This window comes from Falco biarmicus, chromosome 9, assembly GCF_023638135.1.
Source record: "Falco biarmicus isolate bFalBia1 chromosome 9, bFalBia1.pri, whole genome shotgun sequence".
In the NCBI taxonomy this organism is placed as follows: domain Eukaryota; kingdom Metazoa; phylum Chordata; class Aves; order Falconiformes; family Falconidae; genus Falco; species Falco biarmicus.
In genome coordinates, this window is record NC_079296.1 from 29241057 (window position 1) to 29255917 (window position 14861).

Genomic DNA, 14861 nt, shown 5'->3' on the forward strand with positions numbered 1-14861 from the left:
CACTGTGTGTATGGCTTTACCACATGTAATTCAGTTAGTAAAAATCTGCCGAAAGATGAGATTCACCTTCATGAGTAGCTTGCCTTAGTACCAGAACTAGGATTTATTTGTACCTATTTCTTGATTATACTAAAGTCAGTGTCCTCAGAGTATGTTTTAGTCTAATGAAAACTAAAGTTTGCATGGTTAAGTGAAGATCAGATTTGGCTTATTGTAATTTTAGTCTCAATGTATGCAAGCATCTTCAGCATCAGGAGCAGTCATAGCTGAAGCAAGGTCAGACAAGCTAACTTAAAGCAGAAAATAGGGCTGGAAAGGAAAGAGGCAAGAGCTAGGAACCAAGACAGAACAGATCAAGGGCAGGATTAGGAACTAGCACTCAGTAGGAAGAGGAACTAGGACAAGGTCTAGAAAGCAAAAAATTGGATCAGGATTTTAGACTCCAGATATTTATTGATATTTTTGATATTTAGACTCAAGAGCAAAAATCTAGAGCACAGTTACAACTGAAAGTCATGAAGCCACCCAGAGCATCCCGTCTCATCTCATGTACTTCAAGACAGGTTACACCAGTCAGCTCGCTTGGAGGTCATTGCCCTTTAGAAAACTAGTTATGGCCAGATAGCTATGAGAGATGCCTGAACTGACTGTAGGAGACATCTTGACTTTGCAGCTTTCAGCGACAGCTGAGCTAGTAGGATGTGTTGGGTGACACAAGCGTCTTCCTCATCAGCAGGTACTAGCAAAGGACCTAACACCCTTTTTTTAACAGCGGTGAAGCAACATGTGAGCAGTAAGGTGAAACACAATTGCCCACTTGAGACAAGAGGGACTGGCAAACCCAGAAAAGTTTGAATCAAAGCAAATTGCAATAATCTGTTAATTAACAATAATAATTGTTAATAATCTGCAAAAAAATACACAGAGATGCTGAGAAAACAAGACAATCCTCAAGCCTTTCAAAATGGGGAAGATTTTATTCTTGGTGGTAAACAAACTAGAAACCACAGAGCATTGCACATACTGGTTTTCTGATGCAACATTACAAAATACATCCTGAGTACTGCTCTCATTTTCTTTAGCAAGGTGGGTGCTAATTTCCCTTTTGGAAGATATAGATACACAAACTGAAATATTTAAAGTCATCACATTGTTCTATGCTGTAACATAAGACGTGGCGTTATTTATTCTATAAGACCATAACTTCTGTCCATTTTTGCATTTCTAATAGTTATGAGTATCTGTCAGTAGAGCCCTCTCATGAGTTTTTACCACCTAGGGGCACATGTACATATCTGCACACTTCAGGTCAGGTTGTTTAACCTCTCTGCCTTAGTTTATCCATCATGAAGGTGTATGCTCATGAGGGTCCTAAAAGAATTAGTTCTTTATAAGATTAATTTGTTCTGCAATGAATAATACTATAAGCTAATATATTAGCTTAAAGTATTTCTTTATCTTACTCTACAGACCAACAGCTTTGTACCTTCTTTGATACCTACTAGGAAATTCTTGAGTTTCTTTTTCAAGAACTGGGTGTCATTTCTAATACAATGGTTTTCTCATGAATTTCAATGTGACTTCCTGCATTTTAACCTTAGATACACACATACACTTCAAACCAAAATCCAATGGGAAATGTAAACAACATTCAGGTATGAGCATTTGCTTCCTGTTGAATTCTGTGGAAATCATGGAAATATCTCTGTGCTGAATTGGACACAACTTGTTTCCTCTCTGCTGCTTGAACAATGGTAACTTATCAGACTCTGCTGATAAACCTCTCCTAATGAAATCCCTACCATCCTGAATCTAATGGCAAAATAAATTCCTTTCTTTTACTCAGATACCTTTGTACTTTTTTGTATATTTGCTATATCACCACATGCTGAGTTTTATCTGGGTCTTCTAGAAATTGCTCTGAAAAGGTCTCCAGCTGACCCAATATCTCATCATGGTATCAAGTTAGACATTGACGGAAATCTCTTCTCTTTTATCCAATTTTAATCTGTTTCATTGGCTCCCTAAAAGGTTTCAAATGGACTGTAAACCATTATTCTTAGGCAAAAATCTAAAAATCTGTTGGTTTAATATAATCAATAATTCTTATTCTTATTATGTCATCTTGCATTTTGAATCTTTAGCCAGTGGGTCCTCTACTGCAGTTCGCGTCTGGCAAAGGCAGTGGCACAACAGAAGTTTCTCTGTGTAGCCCCACAACTGTGTCATTGCATTTAATCTTCTATAATCACACTGCAAATGAGTCCCACTTCCATATTCATTCATCTTTGGCACTTTTTCTGAGATTATTAATATCGGGTGGCAACTTTTGAAGGCTGGAGATAGAGATGGAACTCCCTTTATGCGGGAGTCCAGGCCATATAGTACTGGGCTAACTCTGAAGCAGGAACCTACAATGGAAAACCCTTCATATACCATCCTCAATCCCTTGATAAGACACATAGTCTCTTTCTAGCTATTTCAAAAGATGTGTTGGAAACAGCAGGTGTCAGGTTGCCTTTTAATTGTGCCCCGTGGCTTTGGATTTCACCGCCTAATGGAAGGAGATCAGTTACACTATGTTGATGTAGTTTAACAACAGGCTAAAAAAAGACTTTTTTGTTTTTCTGGCTCCTTAATCCATGTGAGATGTGTTAGCTATTATTTTAGTTCTGTGTCCCATGAGGCTTTCCAAGCAGTTCTCCAGACATGTGCATTCTACCCATTCCTGTTTACAGAAACAGAGCAGACTACTGGTGTGAACTTGTTTGTTGGTTTGTAATGAAGTGTCTTTGTATTGGGGAAACTAAGCCTTTAATTAAAACCATCTGGCACTATAAACTGTTTCATGTTCCATAATACTGAATGTGGTTTTCAGTTAGAGATATGGAAAGTCAGGAGGTTTCCTCATCCTAACTAAAAATTCTGTTGCTGGTTTTCCTCTTAAAGATGGAATACTCCATCCCACACAAGAGATGAGTAGAACAGCTACATTTAACAATTTTATAGTCCCAAATGCTGCAGTATTTGCATCACAGAAAGTTTTACAAAAGGACAAATAAACCATGTGACAGCCACCTTGTTACTGTTTCTGCCAGTCAGCCAATATCTTTGATATTTATATCAAAGAATATATACTAAAGTTAATACAGATTCAAAAAAGGTCAGGAAATATCATGCTCCTCAATAGCATATGTATCGACAGCTGATAAGGGAGAGTGGCCAGGTGTGCACAGTTTTGAGAAATGAGAGATCAAGAGAAGTAGAACACTGCCATTAAAATTACAGGTCCCATAAGCAAAATCCAGTCTTAATTATTTTCCATTTCAGTTACGAGTTAGCTTTGCTAATACTATTTCATTATCTCCCTTCTCATGAAATCTAGTTTCCCCAGATTAAGTGACTTTGACCATAACACTGTGTTTGTAGATCAGCAAATATGAACTTGTTAGGTATTTGCAGGAAGAGCCTACAGTGATTAATAAGGCAAAAGATTAGGAGCAAGGACAATCTGGGTCCTAATCCCAGCTGAGCCACTTATGGTGTAACCTTGGTGAAGTTACTTGACCTTCGTGTTTCTCTGCAAACTGCTGGAAATTGGATACCAGCTGGACCTCAGAGAATACCAGACATGTCTGCTGAATTCCCCCCAATTAGCAGTGTTAGAATAATGGTGAGTAGGTTTGCATTGTGATTGTGGGATACTGTGCCCACAAATACAGTCAAGGATTAATGACCCTCCTTCCCTTTCCTGGCAGGACTAAACCAGTGTTTAAAGGTGGCCTGTGCACTGCACTGTCCAACTGTTGGCTATATCATAAATGCAAATAACAGCACACATGAGGCAATTAGACGTTAAAAGGATCCCAGCTGTTCCCTTCTACCCAGCATTCTCCTGCACTTCCAGCAGGGACATTTATCAGATTATCTGATTAGAAAGATTAGATTTATAGGGCCAGACTCTTAGCTGCATCCATGGTGAACTACCTGCACTTCTTTAATATGGGATCAGTTCTGCGCAACTGGAAAAGGCAAGTCCAAGAGTTGGTAATCCCTAAGGTGAAGTATCATTCTGGTCACATTCACGCCAAACACACCTGCCAATGATCCAATGCCAGTAACTTTATATCATCAAAGAAATTCCTCATGTCAAGTGTATCCCAAAGTCCTTTCGTGCAACTAGGGGATTTCCCTGAACTGAGCCTAAATTTTCTTCTGTCAATATTTGTGGTATTATTTATTTTAAAAGCAAAGCAAGAACACAGGTCACAGTGAAGAAAGGCTCAGCCTTTAGTCACTTTGGCAATAAAACAATATAATCCCACATAATTCTCAGACCTCGTGGTTCACTGAAGGGAGGACAGTGAAGGTGTGCTTACATGACTGCCATTATATATAGTTCACGTGTGGTTTCATGCAAGTATCAATAAAAGAAGAATAAATACCTAAAACATCACTATGGGAGTAATTTGAAAACCCAGATAATAAAACAGCACCATATTATCATGCGAAATCTTCCACATTTCCTACAAAAGAGAAAGTAGTTTTCTGTAAGTAATTAGAACAGTACAGCATAACAACTATATATATAGTACAGTATAACAACTAATGCAATATTTCAGAATGATCAAATTGTGAAGAAGCTGTGATGTGGAGGATTAAGTAAAGTGTCTGTTATTTTGTTTTTATTGTGGTCCTCAGTCAGTATGTTTGTTCATTTATTCAGAATGGTATGGAGCTATACTTGCCAAAAGAAATATGCAGTATCTTTCATACAAAAATCTCTTTGCAACTCCTCTGTGAGATAATCCATGCCCCATTTAGCCTTGTGTGGGAGGGAGAGTAGGGATTTTGAACAGATAACTGCTAATTTGCTGCAAAGTTCTCCATCTATTATTTATTGTTCTATTATTTTACAACAAAATTATTTTCCAGCAGAGCCACAGAGACACATTCACATGCCCTCAAGTGCAGTCTCATTGGTAGTGCTTATTTGTCTGCTAAACAAAAAGCTAAATACACCTATGTAACTTCTTTTAAGCCCCCTCTGTAAGGAGTCATGTAGGACCATGTAAGACCTTAGTTGGGCAGTTTAGCCAGCATGTGGGTTGTCTAAATTGAAGCAGGCGTAATACAGCTGAAAATACTATACAGCAAAGAAAAAGTAGGGAAGAAATTATGTCCAGATGTCCACTGTCTGATAGCATTTTTTCTGTAGTTGGTGCAGCTCATCCCTCATCAATTTTTGCTCTATGCCAGGACCACTCAGGTTAGTTGCGTCTGCTGGTAAATTTTGCAAGGATCAACTCGTCAAAAGAGCACATATCACCTCAAGGTTTGGCACCCAGCATCTTAGATGGGAAATGTGCTGGCCCACTCCTGCTGCTTCCCAAGAGACCTGAGGAACAGCTACAGACACAGAATCTCTGCAGGAACATGGGAAAATCTCAATTTCTGCAGTGTTGTAGAAGTTCCACACAGTATATGTGGCCCTGCTCTTTCTGTCCCATTATTATGAGGTAGCTCACACAAAATGCTGACATTTGGTAGGCACTACATTGCCTGTGTCAGAAAAGGTGCACCTGTTATCTATTAAGTTGTGATAGTATTTATTCCACCTTTCAGATTCATAGTTTTCCGCCTTGTTCTACACCTGACTGAGAAACTCTCAGAAAGAACTTGTGCCTTATTCCTAATCCATGTCCCTGATCAAAGAAAGGAAGAATTTTAGCCTTAGACAATGCAGCTAGAAAAATTGAAAAAATATAGATGTATACTGAAATCTTGTTCTCATTAAAAACAAAGAGTATTTTGTTCTTAAAGTTTAATTGGGTAGAATTGACCCTTAAAGACATGGTATACAATTTCAAGAATTAAAAATACTGATTTGTCATTCTCTAGGACACCAAGGGTAGAATTAATTCAAAATAAGTGGGACAAGTCAACTGGAGATGCCAGTCTTTCTCTTTGGACTGTAGAGGGAATGTAAACAACTATTTCTTAATTACATATTTAACCATTAGATAGCTAAAGGTACATGGGCTGAGTACCATCTTTAATGGGTTAAGAACACTGTAATGCACATGCACACACACATGTCACATACCGATAGCATCACTTGTTACAAGACATCTTCCATCCAAAGCACCAGATTTAAGTTGGCTGCAATTTGACAGACTATGTTTGATGTGAAGTCTTCCATCTTTGGCTGAACGCCTTGCAAAAATTCAGTCAGAAGTGAGGACCAAGTTAGGGAACATTTAAACAAATTGGACATACAGTCCATGGGACCTGATGGGATGCACCCTGCGAGCGCTGAATGAGCTGGCTGAAGTCATTATGAGGCCACTTTTGATAACTGAAAATTCATGGCAACTGGGGGTTTCCTGTCAGTCATGTTCAAAAGGGCAAGAAGGAGAATCTGTGGAACTGCAGGCCAGTCAGTCTTACCTCAATCCCTTCAAAGGAGATAGAGCAAATGATCCCAAAAAAAACATGTGAAACATATGATGGACAAGAGGGTGATTGAGAGTAGTCAGCAGAAATCATGCCTGAACAACCTGATGGCCTGTGATGATATGGATGTTGTTTATCTTGATCTCAGTAAAGACTTTCAGCGTTGTCTCCCATTACATCCTCACAGACAAACTGATGAAACATGGCCTAGGAAAGGGGACAACGAGGTGTGTTGAAAACTGAACTTGCCAGAGGTGCAGAGGCTTGCAGTGAGTGGCATGAAGTCCAGTCACTAGTGCTGGACCCCAGAGGTCAATACAGGGTCCAGTACTGTTTAATCTCTTCATTAAAGAGTTGGATGAAGGGGTGGAGTGCACCCTCAGCAAGTTTGCAAGACATACAGATTGGGAGGAGTTGGTTGTGCTGCCATTCAGAGAGACCTCAACAGGCTGAAGAAGCAGGCAGACAAGAATCTCATGAAGTTCAGCAAAATAAGGCAGTTGGACTAGATGATCTCCAGGGGTCCCTTCCAACCTCACCAATTCTGTGAATCTGTGAGCCTGAACAAAGCAAAGAAGAAAAAAAGAAAAAAAACTAAGACAGTTTTCTTTACATTAAAAATCTGTATATTGGCACTTTTTTGACAGAGCTAACTCCTTATCTGGTTTGAAGCAGCAACTTGAAATTTGGCAGAGACAAGGGTATTTGTATCAAGGATACTTCTATTGGCTTCCTGGTCAATAGTCCTCTTAAGATAAGCAATCCTTAATAGATAATGCAATATCTATTTTTACATATGCTCAGTAGGCATTTATTAGAGATTCACAGCTAAAAATTCCAAAGATACTGTTATCCCTGAGCATGATAAAACTTCCTTGCAGCCACAGATGAAAACAGTCAAGGACACCTCTTTTCACTTATCTCTGAAAGGCTGTTACAGGATCTCACTCCATGGGTGGCCAGAAGCCGCCTAGTTCCCAGTCTAACTGCTCATGATGAATTATAACCTTTCCCTCTTACATTGATACTAGTGTTTAATGGTGAACATCTTGTTTAACTTTGTAAAATGAAGGTTGAATGGAAAATAAAGATTCTGTAAAGGCTCCAGAGAAGAAGGTATCAAGGAAGAAGCAAGTTTGGTACAAAAGGTGTGGCAAGAAAGAAAGAAGCAAAAGAAGAGGAGGGACTGTCTTGGCAAGGAGATTTTGTTAGGAGCTACTGGTGGCACAGACAAACTCAGACTGGGAATTTTGGAGGAATGCATGAGGGAACCATGAGCCATGGGCAGAAGAGATGGTTTGCATGATGGGGCATTGTGGCTAGACAAATTATGGAGGTAAAGTTCTGAGACAAGGAATCCACATTGAGGAATATGGAAAAAAGAGGAAAAACTTACTGCGTAAGGGTGGAGAGGCAACTGGAATGGGGACTGTGAACAAACTGAAGAAACAAGGAGGAGCAAGTCTGAGACACAGGGAAGAGTTTGTGTGTGAGAGTGAAACTGATGACACAACCTAGTCAGTGCATTGCTATCTGATAGAATCACTCATCTGTGAATTTTTTAATGAAGCTGGAAAATTATGTTTATAAAAGAGATACTTAGTCAAAAGCTTCACTGTGTATGTGCAGCCCGTGCATCTCTTTCAGAGAGCAACTCACTATGGGTTTGAACTGTCTGTGCAGGGAGGGACAACATTGCCTGTGAGCCAGGAAACGTGAGGTGGGCAGGACGGGGGATTGCAGCAATAACAACAGCTTTGCACAGTTAATGCAGCTGCATGGTACGCTGGAGAACACAGTTTTATGCCTGTCTTTTCTAGAAGTCCCCTGGTATGCTGACCAGGCCACTGAAACACCATTTTACATCTGTTCAGAATTTCAGTGCCTCATTTTCTGAATAAAAGCTGCTTACTATTCCAACGCACAGAAGTACACAGCAGTTGGATCTGCTGCCCACACCAATGGGGAACACTGTTAATATGCATAGCGAAGTATCATGCTGAATTCTCTGAAGAATTACCTTACAGTTTTCTTAAATCAGGCACACAATGCTAATTCCAGTTTTATTCTCCTTGTGCCCTAGATCCACTTCTGTAAGGGGAAGACAGCACTTGCCTCAAAGAGATTTTGAGAAGGTGAGTATTAATGAAGAGACAGATATCCTTGTAACTATCACACACCCATAAGAAAATTCATGCTTATCGTTGTGAAAGGGGTCTCACTAGACTGCAGTGAACAAGGTATATGTACAAGCTTCATGCAGAACAATGAGAAAGAAACAACAAAATGAGTAGCTATTAAGTAAACACTGTTCTTCCTGTGGATTGAGTGAGGCAGGAATTCTGCAGGAAAAAAGCAAGCCTGCTGGGGATGTGTGGTCTGTCCTGCTCCAGGCAGCACCGGTCAGCCACGGGGCTGCTCAACAGGGATCCCACAACATCCCTGTCTGCTTTATTTACAACCCTTCTCCACCACCACTCTAAATAAGCAACCTATCCTGTTTTAGTCTTTCCCCACTGCCCTCCGTTTTGCCGACTGCATACTTACTTCAGAATTCCAGCCTCAGCAGCACATCCCTGCCGCTCTCTTTGAAAATTTTCACCTGCAGGGAGTTCCCCATACTCCCTGTTCACATCTTTTGTCTGGTAGATCCTCCCGTCACTGTATTGCTAGCTTAGCCTTGGGTTGGCCCACTGCTTCCCCCTTCCCCTGTCTGAGATGCTAGCAGTTTCTCACATGCGCAGCCCACACAGCAGGAGGAGTGAGGGTAGCTGCAGCCCCAAGTCCTGCTGTTGCCAGACCCTTGAGAGGCAATGCAGCCTGCACACAAGCTGCTCTGCAGCAACAGCGAGGTGGCTTTGGCTTTGCTGGCACATGCCACATCTCCCTTGCTACAAGGCAGAGTGATGTTTGCAGCGAGGTGGAATACGCACCTCCTCTCACTGGCTGGCAACAGATCTGGTCCCTCTTCGGCACCTGTTCCACAGGCAGGTCTCTACTGACCATCAAATCTTGTAGCAGCCCTCTGAGTGGCATACTCCTGGGGCCATCGGTATGCTGTTTTTCCGGCCAACTCACTTTACCCTCCCAATGCACCCCATCATTTAGTGTAAACCACTGTCCATCTGCCTGCACACCCTTGACAGAGATGATGTAAAAAAGTAAAGGCTGTGTCATAAAGGCTGTGCTGAAAATGTGAGAATATAAAACCAGAAGTAATGAGTCAGATTAAAGGACCACCCAAACCAGTATCTCCAACACCGGCTGAGTAAATTTGCAGGGAGAAGCACAACCCAGAGCAAGATGCTTTCCCAAAAATTCCCAACACCTAAGGATTTAGCTTGCCACCAGCTGTATCCTTGTATGTTACAACTCTTAACAACTCTTTTATTCCATTACTTCTCCATTTGCTCTTTGAAACTGGATGATTTTTTTGCTTCTAACATGACATCATGTTTCCCAGCCTAACTATGGGTTATGGAAAAAAGTTGCTCTCCTTTTGTCTGTTTTGAATGTACTAGTTTTGAATGGAATAAAGTTTTATTTGATGTCACCTAGCTGTTGGATGAGAAGACACAGTGAGCAATCATTTTCTGTTCTTCTCCTGTACTACTCATTTTATTATCATATTCTTTATCTATCTGTCTTTTATCTATGCAGAAATATCATGGTCTATTTAATTGTTCTTCATATCCAAACCATCCCATATATTCAACCACCCTTATCACCACTCTCTGCTCTTCTTTGAGAGGGGAGAACTGAACTGCATCTGATATTCAAGATTTAAGCGTACCAAGAACATCTACAAGCAAAACTATATTATCTCATTTCATTTTTTTTTATTATTTGCCTAATAATTCCTGAATTCTGTCCTCTTTTTAGTGGCTATGCAGCATTGAGGTTACATTTTTATGGCCTTGCCTGTTGAAGTTCCTGAACAGTACCAGCTAGTAGTTACCCATCACTGTGTATTTAAAGCTGAGCTTGGGATTTGACATGTGCATTACCTTTACCTTTATCTACATGAATTTAATTGACTATTTAATCACCTGGTAATAGCATGATATGTTTCTGCAACTCTCCAAAAGAACTTCTGGTCTTTATGAATTTACGTTTTGCTCAGTATCATGAGCAAACTTGACTTTGCAGCCTCAAATACATTTTTTAAGTAATTAATATGCCAAGTCTATAAACATATACTTAGAAACAAACAGATTTTTTTCATTAATAATGCTCAAAGTTCCTCACAGATCCACAATGCTTATGACAGGCATTTACCTTCCTCAGCTGATGTTCATTAATTTTGTCTGTATGAAGAGTTCAAAGCCAGATTCATAACCTTTCACAGGAAATGTAGCAGAAGATTTTGACTGAATGAGAAGTGCCAGAACTCTGTATTTTTTTATTGTTTCCATCTTCAAGCATTTCTCTTACTCTTTCTGCCCCTCTCATTCCTTTATTCCAAAGTTTCTCTACCTTCTTATTTTGTTACTTCCCATCTCTTCCTGTTTACATTTTTCTCTTTGTTTTTTTCTTCATTTCAGTGTCCTTTTTTTGTTTATTCTGTTTCTTGAGTTTCCACTTCTTTTTTTGCTAGTTTTGCAGGATCCTCTCCAGTTCTGTACTTTTCCATTATGATTACAACCATTCTATCATGTAATGCTTACTATTTTTGTGGCAGTACTGAATCAATAAGCATTCCTATAAACGCTTGCAGACTTAAAAACAAGCTGGTCCCTGTCCCTGAACATTTAGCCTAAGTCAGTGACAAAACGTAACAGGGAAAAATAGTGGATGTGGAAGTGCAATGCGATTTGTGGAAGAGCTAAGGGGAGTAAGCTGATATCGTAACATGCTGGTTGCTTGGCTCTGTTGACCAGAGATAGTACAGAGATTGTCAGAAAGTCAATGTGGGAGTTTCAAGGAGTTATTAGATGCTCCACCCATAAGGGACACTGAAGGAGAAAAGGTACTTGTAGAAAATTATTTACAGAATCAATTAAAAAAAATAGGAGAAATTGAGAGTTGTAGTTGCTGGGTGATAGCAGTGGGCATTGGTGAGGCGTGCAGATCGAATCAGTGACGATTGGTCTGTGCTTGATACTGTGAAAAAAGAGGAAGACAACAGGACACTCAGATTATGACTTTCCTTCTCCTGATCCGTGTTTCTGGCCATGTTTCTTCTACTCTTTCTCCAGCACTGGAAATACCACCTAGCAACTCTAAACGGTAACAATTCTCACATATTTTCACAGGAGCCATGATACATTTCACAAAAGAACAAGAAAACTGACTTAGTAAAGTGAGAATTTATGCTTCAGAAGTAACTATCTCTTGGATAGGTCAAAGCTAACATAGCAGTTTGGTGCCATTCCCACCTAGGCCCCACTTGATCTGATAGAACTGGGGGAGAGGGACACACATTACTCCTCAGAGACGTGTTCCCAGCTGCCTCTAGGACTTATTAAGGAAACTGGATATTGTCCCCTGATGTTACATCTGCCCTCAAACCTGGAAAACAGACTTTTTAATTACAACTAACATTCTCTCCTTATCCTGGTTACTTTGTCATTCAGATACCCAAGCCTCTCAGTTTCTCAGGCAGACTATAGCTCACTTCTTCCATTTTTACCGCTCAACACAGATTTCATTTTCAAGTTTTGACCACTGCTTTCAGTGTAATTGTTAAAAAAATGGGAGGAAAAAAGAAAAAAAGAGAAGAAAATAAAGCTGACCCAGGAACCTAAGTAGAGTGGGGAGTCTGCAGGCAGCAGATGGAAAACAAGCACAGAGTACTAGGAACAATGTGAAAACAGGGTCAGCAGGAAACATCAAGTAAATGTAGCTTCCTCTATGGAAAATGTATTTGCATTGACTTCATTTAACTTTGTATATGAGAAACGGCAAGCTTCAGGCTGCAGAGTTCCTTTTCCTTTCCATTGAAAAGTTGGCTTATACAGATTAAAGACATTTTGTAACTATGTAATGTAAACCAATGACAAACAAACAAAAAATTAAATGTACTATAACTCTTCAAACCCTCTTCTCAGCCTCTATCCGTACAGTACCAAGCCTAATGGCATCCTTGTCTACGACTTGACATAGCTTCCCATGGAAAGCTATGTTTATTAAAAAGTAACAAAATAGAAAAGTGACTCATGAACTTGTCCAAAATCTAAATTTAAAAAGTAGGGTGAAATTTCATAGTGCAAGCAAGTGCCTCAGGAGTATAGTTAGATCTCCTCTTGCAAAGTCAACTGGAAGTGTCTAAGCCCTCTGCTCTGGATGTGGTTACTCCTGTAGGGTGAACCACCAGACCTGACAACTGACACTCATTTGTGTCAGTGCGTTCTGACACCTCCGTTCTGGAGGTGAAACCCTCCAGGAAAGAAGCAGTAACCATGTGTTAACAGCAGTAAGTGAAGGTGTGTCTATGCCTGAAACTTGAATATTAAATATTTTCAGTGCTTTAGACTGTGACCCATTAATTTTACTGGAAATAAAGCATTTAGATTCCTTGAATAGCTATAGATTTCAGTGCCATGGTCACTGGGCCTCATTTTAAATCCCAGTTTACTTTTGCCTACGACTGCAAATATGGATATGAAATGACAGGAGTTTCCCCTAAATTCACTTTCTTTGTGAAAAGGAAAACCAGCAAACCATAATGTAATCTAATATCAGGCAGACATTTGCTTTACAGGATAATAGACATACTGGATTAAACTCATCCCAGAGCAAGTATAAAAGAGTATAAAGTAATTTAAATGTGTTGATGTAGGTGCATGAATTTTTATTACGAGTGTTAATGACTATAGAAGGTGAAAGGCAGTGAAAGCTCAGGATTACAGAAACATATTTACCACAGACAAAATGCTGCTCACAGCAGTGGGTTTTTATGAGTGTGGTTCAGAATGTCAAACAGATAGTGCTCAGCCCTGAGACAAGCCACTGCACCTCTGCAGGCTGGCTGGCATTGGTATTTACCATTCCCCTTATTTAACATTCCCCCTGTTTCAAAACTGTGAGAAACATTTTTCCTTCACTCTGAAGCAGTCTGTACTGCATTTCTTAATCTGCCAGGTAAACCCTCTAGAAACCAGTCTTGCTTCCTTCTCTGAGTTTTATGGGACAGGAAGAGCAGAAGGAAAGGAAGAAAGACAGCAAGAAAACACAGCATACCAGCAATAGACATATCAGGGGTTTGAGACTTGCAACATTCAGATAAGCTCAAAAGATCTGATGGACATTTCTCTGAGCAGAAGCCAAGGAATGGTTGAGGTAATTGTGCTAATTCTTGTAACAACCCTGCAGAGGAAGAAGAAAAAGGTGTCTGAGGGTGGTGATGTGGCATATGGGGCAGCCAGATCGAGGTTGCTTTCAGTTTCAGAGGCGGAGGGAGTAAGAATCCTTTTAGAAGGTTAAAAAAGTAGCTACGACACAACCTGTGGGTAAAAGGTTTATCACATTCCTTATTCAAGAAGTTAAAGTCAACCTTCTTAGAAGAAGAATAAATAACGGAAGACCTCATCCCATGTAACATGGAGGGACTTCTCCATAGCAGTAACAGGTTTTCTTACCTTGGAACCAAGTTTTCAGGTACCTTTGCATTTGTACACTAAATTTAAGAAAGAAAGAAAAAAAAAAACCCAACACCCCCCCCCCCCCCCAAACAATACAAACAAAAAACCCACACAAAATCCAGAAGCACTTCAATGTACAGGAAAATTAAGTGAACCATTAAAAAAAAGGAGATACAGCAAAAAACTGCATTCATTAAGGATTCCCTAATCCCTCTAAAGAGGTCTGTATACCCACAGCAGAGCAGCAAAAGCACTAAAGATGGACGATCAATATAAAATAGTCAGTTCTTGTGAGCAGTGATTTTGGCATTTTAGAGTTCAGAAACTGCTGCAGGAAAATTAACCTCTACAGAGTGTTCTGTAACAAGAAAATTTAAAAATATAAGTAAATAATTCTGGGCATGCTGCCTGAAAGATTAAAAGACTATAAATATGAGAGCAAATAAAATTCAAAGCGATCAAAAGTACCTACATGTTGTTCCTTTGCAGAAGCAATGAGAAATCACATCTTGTGAGCATGTAACTGATTTAGAACATCATTCTAAAGAAGCTTCCAAGAGTGTAGAAGCTGACTCACACAAACAAAAAGCCTTGCATGAGTTGCATTTTCAGCAATGCAGATAACAAATTCAGTGCATGATAATGAAGGCTTTAGCCATGTTGGGCGGTAGAACAGGTTATTTTTGGCATCCCTAAAATCCATTCTATTTTGATGTGTTGCCAATGACTGCGTCATTTCGACTTTCTGAAGCTGCTGGTTGTGACACCCACATTGTTCTCATCTAAAGGACGGTAATGTCCCTTTGTTTAACAACAGTTGAA

General features: G+C 39.9%; 1 long non-coding RNA gene across 1 annotated transcript; it reads right to left on the reverse strand.

Annotated features, from left to right (window-relative positions):
• Positions 1-980: 980 nt before the first annotated feature.
• Positions 981-14597, reverse strand: LOC130155599 (uncharacterized). The gene is made up of 3 exons (XR_008824119.1): positions 14512-14597; positions 6107-7016; positions 981-4526 (listed from the first exon to the last, which is right to left on the reverse strand). It is a non-coding gene; the product is annotated as an uncharacterized LOC130155599 (long non-coding RNA).
• Positions 14598-14861: the final 264 nt, after the last annotated feature.